Source organism: Aquila chrysaetos, chromosome 14, assembly GCF_900496995.4.
Source record: "Aquila chrysaetos chrysaetos chromosome 14, bAquChr1.4, whole genome shotgun sequence".
Taxonomy (NCBI): Eukaryota; Metazoa; Chordata; class Aves; order Accipitriformes; family Accipitridae; genus Aquila; species Aquila chrysaetos.
The window spans coordinates 8,545,267-8,561,946 of NC_044017.1; the positions used below are offsets into that span (position 1 = coordinate 8,545,267).

Sequence of the window (16,680 nt, forward strand, 5' to 3'; positions counted from 1 at the left end):
ATAGGTTTATAATGAATACTCTCATGCTAACTTTTATATGGAGCAGTCCTAAGTTCTAGTCTCATCTCTCTTACTGTGTCCTTTTCTAATGTCTAACATTCCCATGTATCTGTCATGCCAATTCACTACTTCACTAACAAGTCAGGAAATGTTCCTAGAAAGGAGTACCTTTTCAAATTTTAGGCATGCTGAAATTCAAGAGGGGCAATTCAGTACTGTTATAACAGCTGCCTGTTTCATATTTTTTTATAACTGGAGCATAATCAAGCATGAAAATACCTTATTCACCTTCTCTGTTACCATGTGGTATTTAAAATCTTTTTTACACTGTATCTAAACAATGCTTTCTAAAATGAGGAAACAAACATTTCATGAAAGATGAGAATTTAAATTATATTAAAACAAAATTTAACGGTCCAATCCAAATTCTGTTCTCAGATATGCTGTTTCACTGACAGATATCACAAGACTTCTAGCAAACATAGTGAAAAACTTTTTTTATCTGCTCTGTGGACTAAATTCTAATTCTGTGGTTGTGTGTATATGCATCACTCTTTCTTCATAATAGGTAAAAAGGGAAGAACACGATTGGAAGAAAAACAGTAAGAAATTCAAAAGGCAAAACTTAAATCCACATTGCCCTTGCCTCTATACTCACTTTCAGCTCTTACACCACCTCTTTGTACTTAACCTTTTATTTCCCTATCACTAAACCTACAAGACTGAACATTCCTTTTAAATCTTTTTTTTTGCCCCACTATTTTTCTCTTATAAATCATTCTAAGATAGTATGAATATAGTTATGGGGAAAGGCAGGCCTTACACATTTTGCACCCTAAATACTCCATTAGTTATCTTATGTAAATTAGGAGAGTTAAATAATATATTCCAGAAAGCTAAGAAAGAAAAGTTAAGCTACTGGGGGCTGGATCGAAGCATTCTGGAAGAATGGCAAAATGTTTAAATTCATTATATCAAACTCATGTCCCTTTATCCATATGTTGGTTGAAGCCATCTTAACAAAGCGATTCCCGGCCCTGGAACTTCACTTTGGCTACACAGTGGGAAAAAATCCCAATCCTGAAGCAGGAACCCACTATGTCACATTTAGACAGGTAGAAAAGATCCAGAAGATTCCTTACAAATTATGTTTAGAAAAGCACGAGACCAGAATGAAATTGGTAAATGATATGGACCATAAAAAAAGGGAGTTATCCCAAGCCCTGGATGCACACTCATCTCTACAATACTACCCAGAAGTAATTTGATTCCCATGACAAATAAACAAATTTCCCTTGCTAATTGCAGATAATATGGTCTCAGATTTGCTGAACATTTTGTTCTGACATCAGTGGTTTCTATGATCACAATTCCTGGTCCCTCCATCCAAAAGCCGGTGCGGAAGGAGGATACACTTGAACCTTCAGTATTAAATACTACAGAATTTCTCTTAATTTTTAAAGGATCTTTTTCTGCTTCATGCTTTAGGTCATATGATGTAAGTTTTCAGGCAAAAATAATTCATTTTAGTGAGGAGTGCTGCTCAGAAATTGATATAATTCTATCTTTACGAAGACAAAAGTTTGACTCCGTATACGCAAGAATGGTTTACTGCCCATGGTAAAAATGTGTGCCTTGAAGTAAGTCCATTTCACAGCCATAAGCAGCAGTAAATATCATTATGTTAAACAGTAAATACTTTAAGAAATCCTACTACCATACAGAATTCCCAAATCTAAGACTGCCTTCATGGTAGCATGCAAAAGTAGGAATGTAACCTCTCGATGTGAAAATGAACTAAGGCAAGTGATATCCCTGTAAACAAACCTCTTTGAAGTGGTTTCCAGTAGCAGTTTAACACACAGCAATTAGTACACCTACAAGCCACAGTCCAGGAAGCTGAACACCTTCACTATCACAACAGAAAGTTCAAACTCTATTCTAATGCAGGTATGAATCACTGAACTTCTGTGAGTATTAAGAAATTTTATTTAAGTGTTATACTATTGCTACAAGATATCTTTTTCCTCATACAGCTTGATGTTTTTGAAGGCTATTTATCCTCATCATTTATTTAAAAATAGAACTTCCATGTTCTTCAGTATGCACATTTTTACAGTTTAAAGTAATTTCTCCTGGCAGGCTGCCTTTACAAATCTCTTGCCATGTGAAAACTTTAATATTCCATCCTCCAACATTCCAATTCAGCCAAAGAATGAAGAAAAGCTGCAAAATTAAAGTGGTCTATTAAATTACCTATTTATTAGCTACTCTAGTATTTATGTTATGCATGCCAAAGAAAGCACTTAGTGTCAGAGCCAGCCTTTAACAAAGTTGCTTGCCTGCAAGCAACATTAATGAGCATCTTAAAATAATTTTTATTAAAAACACAGTTCACCAGTGCTCTATAACCTCAGAATCCATGTAACTATCTATATACAGCCTCCCTCTCCTCCATCTCCACTGCACGCCCCATGCTTCCCCAAGCCAGATTTCAATCCTTTGACCCCACTGACACCAACCTCCCAGTCCATACCAGCTCTCCAAACTGAGCCACTGCACTGCTGACGATCCCTACCTTCCTACAGCATTCCCACATTCCCAGTCCTAGACACCACAACACCACTCACAAAATACTGAAGACTCCTCTCCTCTCATCCCACTTTTCCTCACAAAATAATGGCATGCCCTGCAATCATACAAATCGCAGCCCAGGATAAAACAAAGCAGATGTAGAAACTGCTACATCACAGAAGAGCAATATAATGCAGATTAGTTGCTCTGGGCACAGGCCTCCCTGCAACTAAAACTCAGTAAAAAGTGGGCAAGGAGCAGCAGCAGGAATGGACCAAGCCATGGGACCCCAAGCAACCGCTTCACATGCTTGTGCTTAAGGCTGGCCACATCTAGGATTTAAAATAGGCAAAGCTGGAACCTGAACTACATGAAAGTTTGTTTTTCTGCAACCTATAGCTGTAGCTCTCACAACACTTGTTTAAAAGTTAAATCTCTATCAGGGCAGTGGTGATGGCTTCAGGAAACTTTGGTTCTGGAAAGAGACAGCTCAAGGGAACGGGTCAAGAGAACAGATTAGTGTTGCATGACTCAAATCAAGAAATGTAAGGATTAAAGCTATGTTAATACTAACCTGTTTCAGGAGTGAGTTATGTTGCATGTTTATGAAACACATGCAACTTCAGGTATAGTAACTCTAATGCAAAACATGTCTAAGTTGATGTTGTTTAAGGAAATAAGACACTGCAAGTTTCTATTAATCCTTTTAAATTCTCTTGCTCGTTATTAGATACATTTGAATACTAATTAATTTAAATATTAACGACAGTAAATGAGAATTTTAAAATAACATACTGTTAAAACAGCAAGCAACAAACTGGACTAATATACCACCCACCTAGAAACAAATTAAAGGAATGACAAATAAGCCTGCAGCAATATTTACTCATCGTACCAGAAAAGGTCTACCCACAGGTATGATGTGCAGTTCTCTCTCTCCCATTTTATTTTTTTTTTATTCTCAAAGAGTTTATCACACAAAGAATATCACAGTACGAGACAAGCCAAGTTATAGTCTATAGCATGCCAGCAGCAATACACCTCACAAACATCAAGAGAAAAAATGTTTATACTGATAGCAATATTCACAATATTGCATTACAAGAGCCTTTTCTCCTTTTTGATTACTGAATATTATCTTCTGCTTGTAACAAAAAACAACCCACTACTGTTGGAAAATGGCAGGCAGCTATCTAGTCATGTAACAGACACTGTAAAAGACAGGAACCATGTTATTAAGTTGTTTGGACACATTTCAATGCCATACGAATTTCAGACTTACTGTATTCTTTATTCCCCTATATATGTTCTTTAGGTTCTTTTCTGAAAAGGAAAGGTTTTATTTATGTTTGCTCATTTAAAAAATAGATTCTCTAGTTATTTTTTTTAATTATTTGTGCATGAGATTTCTCTTTACTAACCTTCAAACAAATCAGCAGAGAGTTCAGAAAGAAAGAATTAGTCATATAACCCGATCTATTAGTGTTTATCTATTGGTCTCACATTGACAAACCAAGCAATTTTACAATTCTTTGTGGTACTTTTTTCTTAAAACTGCAATTCTGCTGTTCCAGGAAAATCTTTTATCTTCATAAAGACATTTCTAGCTAGCATGACTTACGAAGAAAGAGTGCAGGGGGCATGGAGGTCACTTGTGATATTACAAATCTAAGACGGATTTTTTTAACCCATATGCATGAATTTTGAAATGTCTGGTACATCATTATTAACGCTGCTAGTCAAACTTACATTTGGTAACTAATATATCCATTAATTTAAGTACAGGTGAATTGGGACTCTACAATGGAAATATCCTATTAAGAGAATATTTTTGTCATATAATATGGCCTCAAGAAATAGAAGCTGAACAGGTAGGCACAAATTCATCATTTCATCAATTCATCTAATCAGACTAACATCTGGATTAAATTATGAACTCCTATGTTGCTGAAACCTCTAGGGCTATTAAAAATGTTACTATATGATACGTGTTAAATTCGAGTCTGACCTTGCCCAAAGCCCATCTTTGTCAAGAAACACACTCAGCACTTACTTAAGAGACTGACACAGAAGCTAACTCAGAACAACCCCGAGCTTGTCTTTCCCTCAAAGCTGCATCAGTTTTACGGGGACAAAAACGCTAAACAAATTCCATTTCTACATATCCAGAAGATAACCCCTTGCTCCTACATTGTTCTAAAAAAAGTCTCTCTACTCTTCTTGCAGTGTGCTCCTTCAGTTTACCATTAGTGCTGAGATGCTTCATGACTTTGGCTTCCAAACCCTTTTATCCTACCAGATGCTCGAAGCAATCATTCTCAACATGCTCTTCTCACTTCCAATCTCACAAAGCAGCCTGAGAACACCAATCCACTCATTTGAAGACCTCTCTTTCATTAATATTTAATATAATTATATATTTATATTAAAATACAAATACTTATCTTCTAACACAATTCTCAATATTTTTCATATTTCTTGATTTCATACTTTTTAATATGCATAGCCATCCTTATTTTCTTCTTAACCTCAGAAAATTTTAAGTACGATCATAAGAGCCCAATGAATCTGTCAGAATAAGAAACACAGTAGTAGTTTGAACTAGAATTAAGTGACAAAGAGGAGGATAAATTAATCCAGATTAATTTTACTAAGCATTGTCTACATTAGGACTTGTGTTCTTCATAAGCTGAAAGCATGATTATGAAGAAAACAAAACTACGCAGTGTCACACTGAAGACTCACACACTCCACTACACTTTCACAACCTGCTTCTCTGCAGTGATGGAATGTTCAATATACATATTTTCCAGAGATTAACTGAGACAAAAAAGTTATCACATCAATATGGAATACATTTTTAAGGCCACAAACAGAATTAATGAATTAATAAAGCATAGAAAGCCTTAAAAGCAGAAAAACTTTCAATGTTCGACTGTTAATTTGCAGGTGGGACATAATGAGTACACTAAAGTCTGTTTTTCAGGGGTACATTAGCTATTTTAGTATAGTTTAAGTGAAAAGCATTAAGAATCAGAAGGACAATTAAAAAAATTAAAATTAGACACTGTTGTGGATTAAGCCCAGCTGGCAACACAAAGCCGCTTGCTCACTTCCCACCCGCTCTGGTCCCAGTGGGATGGGGAGGAGAAAATATAAAGAAACGCTCGTGGGTCGAGACAAGGACAGGGAGGGATCACTCACCAATTATGGTCACAGGCAAAAGACAGACTCAACTTGCGCAAAAATGAAATCAATTTCATTTACTACCAATCAAGACTAAACAAGGACACTGAGAAGCAAACCCAACCTCAGCACACCTTCCCCCAGCCCTCCCTCCGTCCCGGCCCAGCCCCACTCCCGGTTCTCTCTCCCTCCTCCCCCCGGCGGCGCAGGGGGACGGGGAATGGCGGTTGGGGTCGGTCCGTCATACCTTGTCTCTGCCGCTCCTTCCTCCTCAGGGGGAGGAGGACTCCGCACTCCTCCCCTGCTCCGCCGGGGGTCCCTCCCGCGGGAGACGGTCCTCCACCAACTGCTCCGGCGTGACTCCTTCCCGCGGGAGACAGTCCTTCGCGAACTGCTCCACCGTGAGTCCTTCCCGCGGGCTGCAGTTCCTCACGAACCGCCCCGGCGCGGGTCCCTCCCGCGGGCCGCGGTCCTTCAGTGCCAGGCTGCCCCAGCGCGGGCTTCCCCAGGGAGCGGCGGCCATCTCGGGGGGCACCCACCCCCTGCTCCGGCGTGGGCTCCTCTCTCCCCGGGCTGCAGGTGGGCATCTGCTCCCCCGCTCCCCTCCGTGGGCTGGGGGGGGACAGCCTGCCGCCTGGTCTCCCCACGGGCTGCAGGGGCATCCCCTCCTTCCCCCCTGCCCTCGGGATCCGCACAGGGGTTCCTCTCCCACCCCGATCCCCCGACTCCCGGCAGGTTTCCCCTCTGGAATCTGTTCTCCCAGAGGCGGGTCCGGCTCCCGGCCGGGGAAGCTTCCAGCAGCTTCCAGCAGGAGCCGGCCCTGCGGGCCCTGCCCCGCTACCAAAACCCCGCCACACAGACCCAAAACAGACACTTCTGTATTGGCGTCATCAACAAGAACTTACATTTTCCAGCTGTTCTCTAGGGGCACATACGCAGAGATCGATCATGGCCTTTATTGACTATACTAGGTCTATGATCTTAAATACCGGTCTGAAATAATCAAGTGTATCTTTTTTAGAGCATGACAGAAGTGTGTCCATGGTATACAAAGTATCACAAACAACTATTCTGACTTTCTCTATGACATATGCCATTGGTTTATTAAATGAAGAACCAAGATTTTAAGTAGCTGGACTAAGTTTGATTCAAATGCAGCATGGACGATGCCTTTTTTTGTTGTTGTTCATGACATCTGTAAATATTGTCTGCTTTTTTTCTCTTCAGTGGGGTTTTTTTTTGGGGGGGGGGGGGAATCAGCTATACAAGATTGGCAGCTAGCTAAATTGCTTCAACTATTACTGAAGAGCCAGAGTAAAATTTTTGGCTTGCTGCCCCTTAGGGAAAAGGATGGCAGCAGCCACAAGTCAAGAAAGACAACACAAAACCCAACTAATGAAGCAACCCTTCAAAGTATGCAAAGTGCCCACTTGAAGCTGTTAATTCATAACTTGTGATTTTCCCCTGCTTTTTTTTCTGCTTTGAGTTGTGTGCAGAAGGACAATGCGCAGTAATCGGAACACATCAGTAGAGAAAAGGGGCTCTTGAATTTTAACCTTGTCAGCACCACCATTATTATCTCATGATAATTTCATTCGTGATTTCTTCAGGAAGTACAAATTCTGTTAGGTAATTATTGGTCTGGGTTCTCTCTGGGCTTGGGCGCATCTTAGCTGTGGGATGCAACAGCACTTCCCAGCTACAGAGCCCTCGCATGCATGCTGGCCGTGTTTCAGCTCCATACCAAGCTCCAGGCACTTGGAAGTCCCCCTCCAGCACAGGGGTAGGCCAGTTTACCCAGTCAGGCTACGAGGGAGCTGGGGCAGACACCAGCCAGTGGATGAACAGAACTACAGCGTCCTGCCATGCAATTTTCACACAGCCTCTCTACTTCCCCTCTCTCCTTGTACAGTTTCAGGACTACTATATGCTTTGGTTTAGTTGTTATTGTAGTGAAGATTAATTCACTGATGTTAAACAGGGGAAAGTGCTATAGTTGTTTAGCTTCTAGCATTGATTTAAAGTCAGTGATATTAAATACACACAGAGATACCATGCTTTTGCCCTGAACCACTTCCCTGAAAATGTAAAACGTTAAACCGTGTATCCTGCTGATTGGGTTTAGGCTCCAGATTTCCTGATCAAAACTGATTTTTCTTCTTTTTGACCTTCATTTGAGAAAACATTTATCACTGTAAGCTAATTATGTTTAACTCAATTCTATTCCTAGTGCAGAGTAAGACGAGAAAACCAAGAATGCCATGTTTTCCTTATGCTACCCTCACTTGTAGCACACACCATTTTGTTTTACTGACAACATAAAAGCATTCACATTCTACAGGGCTGAATCAGATTAGTTAATAAACTTTTAGAGCTGGGTTTTTTTCTTTTAATTAAAAGGTACAGATTTCTTGAAACTAAAATTTTTCTCAAATTTTACCTAAAAGAGAGCAAGCAAAGCACAATTTAGGCAATATGTGATGGATGTGTTATAATTTAAGTTAGTGCAGTTTATGATTATTTAATACTAATTTTGTTTATTACTTTTCCTGTAACCTATTTATTAATTTAAATATGCGATAAACCATTCACCACCCACGGCAAAGCAGCCACTTCAGAAAAAAAAAATTTACCATGAGGATGGTCTAACACTAGAACAGGGTGCCCTGAGAGGTCACAGAGTCTCCATCCCCGGAGATGCTCCAAACCCGACTGGATGCGGTCCTGAGCAAGCTGATGGAACTGACTCTGGTTTGAGCAGGGGGCTCTCTTAGAGGATCTCCAGAGGCACCTTCCCACCTCAGCCATTCTGTCATCTGTGACAACAGCAGCTGTTAATACCAGGATGGTGCACCAAAACCTCAGAGCCTGAACAGCCAGTGAGGGGGTTGCATATAACCATGGTAGGGAGAGAGGACTGGAAAGTTTTGGATTTAGTTAAAGAAAGGCGCTTAGAAGTTTGCAGGTGTTTATTAACATTTTATGTCTAGTACTGTGTTTATCTCTTGCATTACTGATCTTGACCCTGAATGTATAATTAACTGATTGTCAGGTGTCTTCAACAAACCAGTAAACCACTTCCATCCTGATTTGTCTTAGACTATTTGTACTGAGCAGTTTTTCCCTTTAAGTATCACACACAGCGCTTTGGCTTTTATGACCATGGGTCCCTCTTTAAGGAAGGTGGATTGGTTGTGAAAGGCGGGATCTGTTTGACAAAGTGGAGTAAGAGCACCTTCACCAAGAGGCTGGCCCACCTGGCAAGGAGGGCTTTGAAATGGGCATGCCAGGGGGATGTTGGTAACAGTTTGCAGGTAAGCATGGGAAGGGAGATCAGCAGTGGTAAGTGCATGTGGCGCAGATATGGGCGTGAGAGAGCAGGAAGGATAAAGCAGGTTGAAAGGGGGCCCACCTCCAGTGCAGGTACACAAATGCACACAGCCCACACGTGAGGCTTCACTGAATGTAATGGCATCTGGCCCATTAAGTTGCCTGATTACGGACTATTCAGTATAAAAGAAATGGCAAGCAACAAGAAAAATGACAAATTAAACACAAACACTAAGCAACAGGTGATAACAGGAACAGTAACAAAGACCAGAACTTGTCAGCCACTGACTGATGGGCTGCAAAGGAACTCAAAGCCTTCAAGAGAGGGTCTGCCTGAACATTGTAACTGATGAGGAAGGGGAAAACAAGACTCACACGAGTATTGGTGGATACTTGGGACTGTGGGAAATTTATTATGCAGTAGCATAAGAGGCTTGTGGGACTGTACAAAACTTCTTAAGGGATGTTCAGAGTAAGAGCCAAAGGTGGGGAGAAAGTGGGATGAGAGGAGAAACAGGCATGCAAAAATAAAGGGAAAGGGGAGATAACAGGGGTTGGTCACATGTAAGCGAGGCCAGTTAGCATGCTTGCTTCAATAAGCGCTGCACCTGAGCACCACAGTCTATCCTATCTTCTTAATAAACCCTTTTCTCTTAACTAACTTTATGTATAATTTCACTCTCTGTCCTTTTTGCAAGTGCTGCAAGATCTACGTACCAGCAACTGGAGACACCAGGGACTACGTGCACGCTTAGGTGTGAGAGGTCTAAATGCCAGAAACAGCAAAGACCTCGATGTGTTTGTATTTCCCTGGTGAATTTAATCCTCTGTGTGTTTATGTGTAATTCACTAACAAATTTCAAAATGGAATAGCCACTGAGTAGGAGGAGGCCTGCCTCTGCAAAGACTCAGTGTCTGAGCCAGTGGTAGGTAAGCAGGCCCAGAGTCCAGGCACAGGTACTAGGGAAATGGAGAGCCCATGCTAATATTCAAGGGATCTGCAGCTGTGGAGGAGCTTGTGAGACAAATGTGTGAGTGCACACATCTGTTCGCTAGCAAACATCAAGCTGGACTAACTTGATGGAGAGGAGGAGGAGATTGGCACAGCAGTTAAGGGGAGTCAGTCATGGATATTAGACTGGGAGGCCACAATGCTGACATTCAAGGGATCCATGAACGTGGGTGTGCTTGTGATTTGGAGAGGTAGGGGGTGTTTTCATTAGTGAATTTCACTAGAGAACTCACAGCGTGCACCCAGCTGGGCTTCAGGCGCCAGGAGGAATTTCCAGCACCAGCATCTGCTGGATTTTGCAGTTCCTATAACATCCTTAACACTGGGAAACAAACAGGCAAAGCTGGAGCTCTGCACATGCCCAAAAGAACCAGACACAGCTGGAATAACTGAGATATCATGAAAGAGCTTCAGTGGCCACTGTGCAGCAACAGACAGATACAGGCTTGTCAGGAAAGATGAGGAGGGAAGAAGGGAGGTTGCTCTTCATGTAGAGGAGCAGGCTGAAGGTATGGAGCAGACAGGCTGGTTGATGGCATGTGGCGACCCAGGACCAAAGAAGAGCCCAGTGAGGATGACATTGTGGTATGAATTTGATACAGTGGAAGGTCAGGATAAGGAAGTGGATTGAGTCTTCTTTAAAGCAAGATCCTGGTTCTTATGAGAGACTTTAAACCTCACAACAATTGCTGGAAGTAGAACACAGGGAGATGCAAGCAAACATGGAGATTTCTGGAGGGGAGTGGGGACAAGTTCTTATCTCAGAAGCTAGATGGGCCAAACAGGTATGGCACTCTTCTGGATTGATACTAACAGAAAAGGATGACCTAGTCGTGAGGAGGGTAATCAACAGCAGCCTTGGCTGTAGTGCCCATGAAATAGTGCAGAACAAGATCCCAAGGGGTGTGAAGAAGGACACTAGCAGAGTACAGATCCTGGACTTCGGGTGAGCAGACCTGCTTATTCAGGGAACTGGCAAATGGGATCCTCTGGGATCCAGCACTGAAGAGTAAGGTTGCTCAGGAGAGTTGGCAGGTCTTTAAGGACCATCCTTTGTCCAAGCAGACAGTCCATCCTGACACTCCAGTGGGTAGACACATAAAGGGACAGGCTAGGGTAAACAGGGAACTCATTACTAAGCTTCACTGCAAAAAGGATGTAAATGGGAGGTGGAGACATGGGCAGGTTATAAGGGACAATATAGAAATGTTACCCAGGTGTGGAGGAATGGTGTTAGGAAAGCCAAAGCTCGAAAAGTTGAAAATGGCAAGACATATCAAGAGCAAGAGCTTTTACCACTATGTGAACAACAGAAGGTTAAACCAGGAACAGCGGGCCTGCTACTGGAAGGGGTGGGTGATGTAGTGCCCATGGATGTAGATAAGGCTGAGGTACTCACTCCCTTCCTTACCGCAGTATTCACCAACAAGCCCAGGCCTCTGTGCCTAGAGAGAAGGGTTAAGTAGGAGAGGAACCAGCAGTAGTGGAAGAGGACTGAGTGTGGGAACTCTTGTGAAATCTTGGCCCATACAAGCCAATGGGAGCAGGTGAGATGTATCCAAAGGTGCTGATAGAGCTGTCTGAAGTCATTGTGAGACTACTCCCTATTATTTTTGAAAGGCTGTTGACCCAGTGCAAGTCCCCAGTGATTGAGAAAAAGTAAATGTTGCACCTATCTTCAAAAGAGCAAGCATGTAATTGAGGGAATTGCAGGCCAGTTGGTCTTTCTTTGTTACCTGTATAGCAGGTCTGATAATTCAGTGTTAGACTTCTACATGTCCAGAATTATTTCTAGGTTTGGAAATGAGGTTTGGAAAGCTTGCCTTCTACAACATGACATAATCTTTACAATTCACACTACTCCAGACATTACTACAGTGGATGACTACTAAGCTCTTCAGTAAACTTATTACACAGTCTAGATACCAAATAATTTAAGAAATAAAAATAACTCTGAAAAGGCTAAAAAAGGAAAACTCCCAACTAGATATATTTTGCTTCTCTTACATCACTAGAATCTTACAGTTTTCTGATAACTGACTTATTAGAAAGACATTATACAATTTTGTGCCTTACAGAAGTCTCCCTAATACAACTGCTCAATCTTCCAACTTCAACACAGCTTGTATATGGGACCAAATGCAAGCAGGAGACTTTCAACTATTCCCAGTGAAGAATATAGCTATGTTCAGTTTGGGGAGGGGTTTGTTTTGTTTTATGAAGTATTTAAAAACAGTGAAAAACCACCTCACTAGCATGTATACAAGATGACCTACCTACCCTCCAAATCTTAGCAGATAGTAACTACATATAGATGTCCTCTGTCTGCTTGGAACTGAAGATTTAAGAGAGAAAACTTTGCAAAGTGTTATTATCAAGTTGCCTCAAATGCAAATAACATTGTTTTGCATATAGCATCATTTTAGGTAATGGCACTGTTGTATAATAAACCATAATTCCACAATCAGAAGTGTGTAGCTGAGCTGTCAAGCCAAGCAAAAATTAGAACTTGAGTACTATTCCTCATTCTACTACTGGCTTGATATGTGTCTCTTTCACAAGTAAACTAGCTTTATTTCTTAGAAGCAATGATCTCCTTTTTCCTACGAGATTCAGAAAAGCAGATCTTGCACAAAACCTGTGTCATTTTTCCAATATGTATGACCTTTCAACTACTACATTTTAGTTGTTAAGAAATAATATACACAGCATCTTCTCGCATGCAGTTCCATACATATATAGGCACAGACATGCATAATATTTGTTTAGTATTAAATAACCTAAAGATTAGCTCTATTACCCAAACTCTGCTTAATATTTTAAACAAATGTTAGGCACTACTTAGCTTTCAAACCTTCTGCACTTTCCCTCTTGTAAAGCAGAAGCTAATATGAAATTTTATCTAGGTTTATTATGGGCTTTAGAATAGCTTCAAGAAGATATTTAGACTTTTAGCAAAACTCTAAAATAATAATGAATATTTGTTTATGGTTTCAGCTGACTCCAATATTCTTTTATTCCCTTGATTTTATGGTAAATATTTTTTTTAAGCAGCATCTTTTTAACACTGACATCATTCCCAACCCTAAGGGAACTTTGTTTTATACTTTAAGACTGCTAATCACGTACATATAAAGTACATTTTATTGACCTACTTCTGTTCCAGCTCATTAAGCACAGCTGCTTTCAATGGTCAGGAAAAAGTAATCAAATACAACATGCAAAAGAACCCAACTAACTAAAAATGGAGTGGTTGCTCAAAATCCACAGAGTGGCTTTGTAGCTGTTTATATTGCTACAGAACAAGCAACAGCTTACGGATAATGTTTCAGAAGAGGGTATGTAAACCAGCAAGTGAAACAGGTTGTTCCATTTCAGTACAACCAATGTTAAAAAACCACACACTTATTTTCTGTATTTTCACATCTAAAAATCTTCCTACCTTCCACAAGAATTGTTTTGCCAATAACCAATTATTTTGAAATACAGTGAGAAAACATTTTCTGGTCCAATAAGGAATATTGGCTCTTTTCAGTACCAAATCCTGAAGGCTCTACACTGCAATCTATTTTTAGACAAGATCACAAGACAGCAAGAAGTGAAATAATATATATTCATTACAGGCTAAGTTAACATAAACAGTTATAGTATAGGAAAGGTTTTACAACTGAAAACAATCTAGATGTAGGTGTAGAAAAGACAGTTCAGCAAGAATAAAATGTACTTATTTTGAAGTATAGGTTTACCTATTTCCAGAAGATCTGGAACTGATTTCAAACTTTCATTCATGGTCTCAGCCATACAAATCCATATTTTCAGTACCTTCAGATAAACAAGTGCTGACAGGATGAGGATGTTAATTGCCAGGAAGAGAAAATACCAGATGTGTGGTAAATTTCTGCCTGTCTACTTAGACAAATACTTTCATGAGATCAAATCCAGAGTCTGAAAAATGCACAAAACGTGCATTCATGTTACACTACGCTCACTGCCTGCAAAAAGCCTTCCTATTTTTAAGACTGCTTGAATTGCAGGGGAAGAGAACACTAAAAATCCACAGTGCCTTGGCATTACAAGAGCATCATATTGGATCTAGAGAAGACTCAAGGGCAAACCCCATCTAGTGAGGACAGTCAGTCCCTTCTACAGCATACCGACCTTAAGCAACGTAGACATGAGCCAATCTATTCCACTCCGCAGAAGAACCAGGAGTTGGTCCCCTGTCCTCTACTTAGCAGTACGGCCACCGCCTTTCAGGTCATCCCAGCCTAAGGTGACTGAGCACTGCTGACTTACTAGAGAAGCTGAAATACAGGAGGTAGAGATGGAGAAGCTGCTACATAGTTGAGCCCATTTTTTGTTGGTTTTAATCTCAAAATGTTGTAAGAATTGTTTCACAGTGATCATTTTGTGGATCCAGAGGTGAAATACTCCTTGCATTCAGGAACCAACAGTGTATGTTCACACACACAAAAAATTATGTTGTAGACAACAGTCTTTACAAAAACAGATGTGACACAATGAACATCAGTAACTGGTATGACAGAGCAACTCACTTTCCATCTCCGCCTAAATCCTTGTCCAGAGATCTGAATGTCAGTTAGACAAATAACGTAACTAGAAGTGCCCCTGCCTGCACACACCAAAAAGAAAAAAAATTCTTGATTTGACTTCAGATAGAACCAAAATCCAAATTACCTGAATGTAACTCATACTAGAAACCCAAATTAAAATTCAAAGATGACCTTGGAGTTGCATCAAAGTAATCTGATCTGGATTTTAAACTGACTTCTTTTGTTACTTTAAGCTGAATAGCAAGAATATTTTTAACTTGGACTAACAAAAGAGTATTACACACGAACTTTTTCTGAGATTATCTCATCCTTCAAGCATAGCTTGCCTCATTTATTCAATTTCATATGCATAACGATTCTCTATCAGAAAGCCTCTGCAATAAAATGTATACTAATCACAGGGTCTTCACTCTTTATTATGCTTCTTGTTCTCACAACTGCATACATGACCTCCCAAAGGTTGCTGAAAAGAAGCCTAGATTGATTGATTCTGGGGGGGGCGGGGGGGGGCACACACACACAAAAAAATCCCAAACTCACTGAGTTTGGAAAAATATCTCTAGCAATTTTTTTCCCCACTTCACCAGGAACTGTTTGATTCTACAGTTCCAGCGAACATAACATTTTTCAATAAGCCGTGGAATTCAGCTTTTTGGTGCAAACAGAAGCCTGACAGTTTGTTCACTGACGTACTACTGGAAGCCCTTTGTCAAGAAGGCAAGGGTGACTGGTCTACTGTCCATCCTATTGTGCTGTTCTACAAATTCTGAGAGAAGGAAATCACAGAAGAAATCTTATTTGCAACTAAGAGAAAAAGGAGAGTTGAGAGCTCCCATTTAATCCATCTGAAAAATGAGCAACTGAAATCTGCTAAAAGCTCTAGCTTTACTAGCATATATGGGGTAAAAGAGTGGAATTCTTCAAGGAAGTTGTTTAGGTTACAATACCAGAAATTGAGCATAGGAAATATAAATATGTAAAAAAAAGTATTTTGCAGACAACAATAATTTTTTAAAATAATCAAGTCATATCTATACACAAAAATAAAATTAAAAAAACAAACCTTTGAAGCCTTTTTTAAATTTAATTCATGCTTTGCATATTGTTTGATTCTCCACACAATGAAAAGGGTCTTCTAGGATTTTTAAATATTGAGGTTTTTCTGTACAGTCCCAACACCACCACACTTGTCACACAGAACCAGACAGGAAAAACCAAAGTATTTTTGCAACTAACATTTAAAATCAGTAGGAAAGTGATGTTTCAATATAGCATGTGATGCGGCTGAGCATAAGTCTGTACTATAGTTCGCAAATCACTGCTACAAAAGATTGAGCACAGTTAGTCAAGTTTCTTCATTGCTGGGGGGGTAGGAATAAAAATCTTGGTTTTGCTAAAGATATTAATTTATCTTTAGTATTAGTTGCCAATTTCAACACCATGATGTCCTGTGTTATGTGAATGATAACACAAATTTGTGCCTCCCATATCCCTCTAGATCACCTTCATGCATGTATCTGGCATTTTTGCATATGATAGAAATATTTTTGCGCCTTTAAAGATACATGAACTACATACAATCGCTGCAAAACTAGTTATATAAAATAATGCACAGTTTTTTGAGCTAACATATATTCAAAATATGGACACAAGGCAGCCCCTGAATGAAAAAGAATTACAATTTGCATGATTTACTGATACAAGGCTGCTTAGTTTTTATTACCACTAAGAAAAGGAAAAAAAAAAAAACTGTGAATGCTACAGTCTTTTATTTTAATATATGCAATGAAAACAAGGCCAATATAAGCCAACTTCTCCCCTATGATTTTATTGACTGTAGAGGTAGCCTTCTACTGTATACAATCCATACACCAACTAACATTCCCACACTTTTTCAGTTAGTAATCCTTCCCCACATAAAAGGTGTGGTTCAGCTTAAGAAATTTAAATGAAGGCGTCCTTATCCAAGCTAGGTCTAAGGTACCAGTAAAACAGAGAAACATA

The 16,680-nt window shown here is 40.1% G+C and overlaps 1 protein-coding gene across 1 annotated transcript in view; it reads right to left on the reverse strand.

Annotated features, from left to right (window-relative positions):
• The window catches only part of GPC5 (glypican 5), an 827,733-nt gene that overhangs the window by 780,855 nt on the left and 30,198 nt on the right, over window positions 1–16,680 (reverse strand).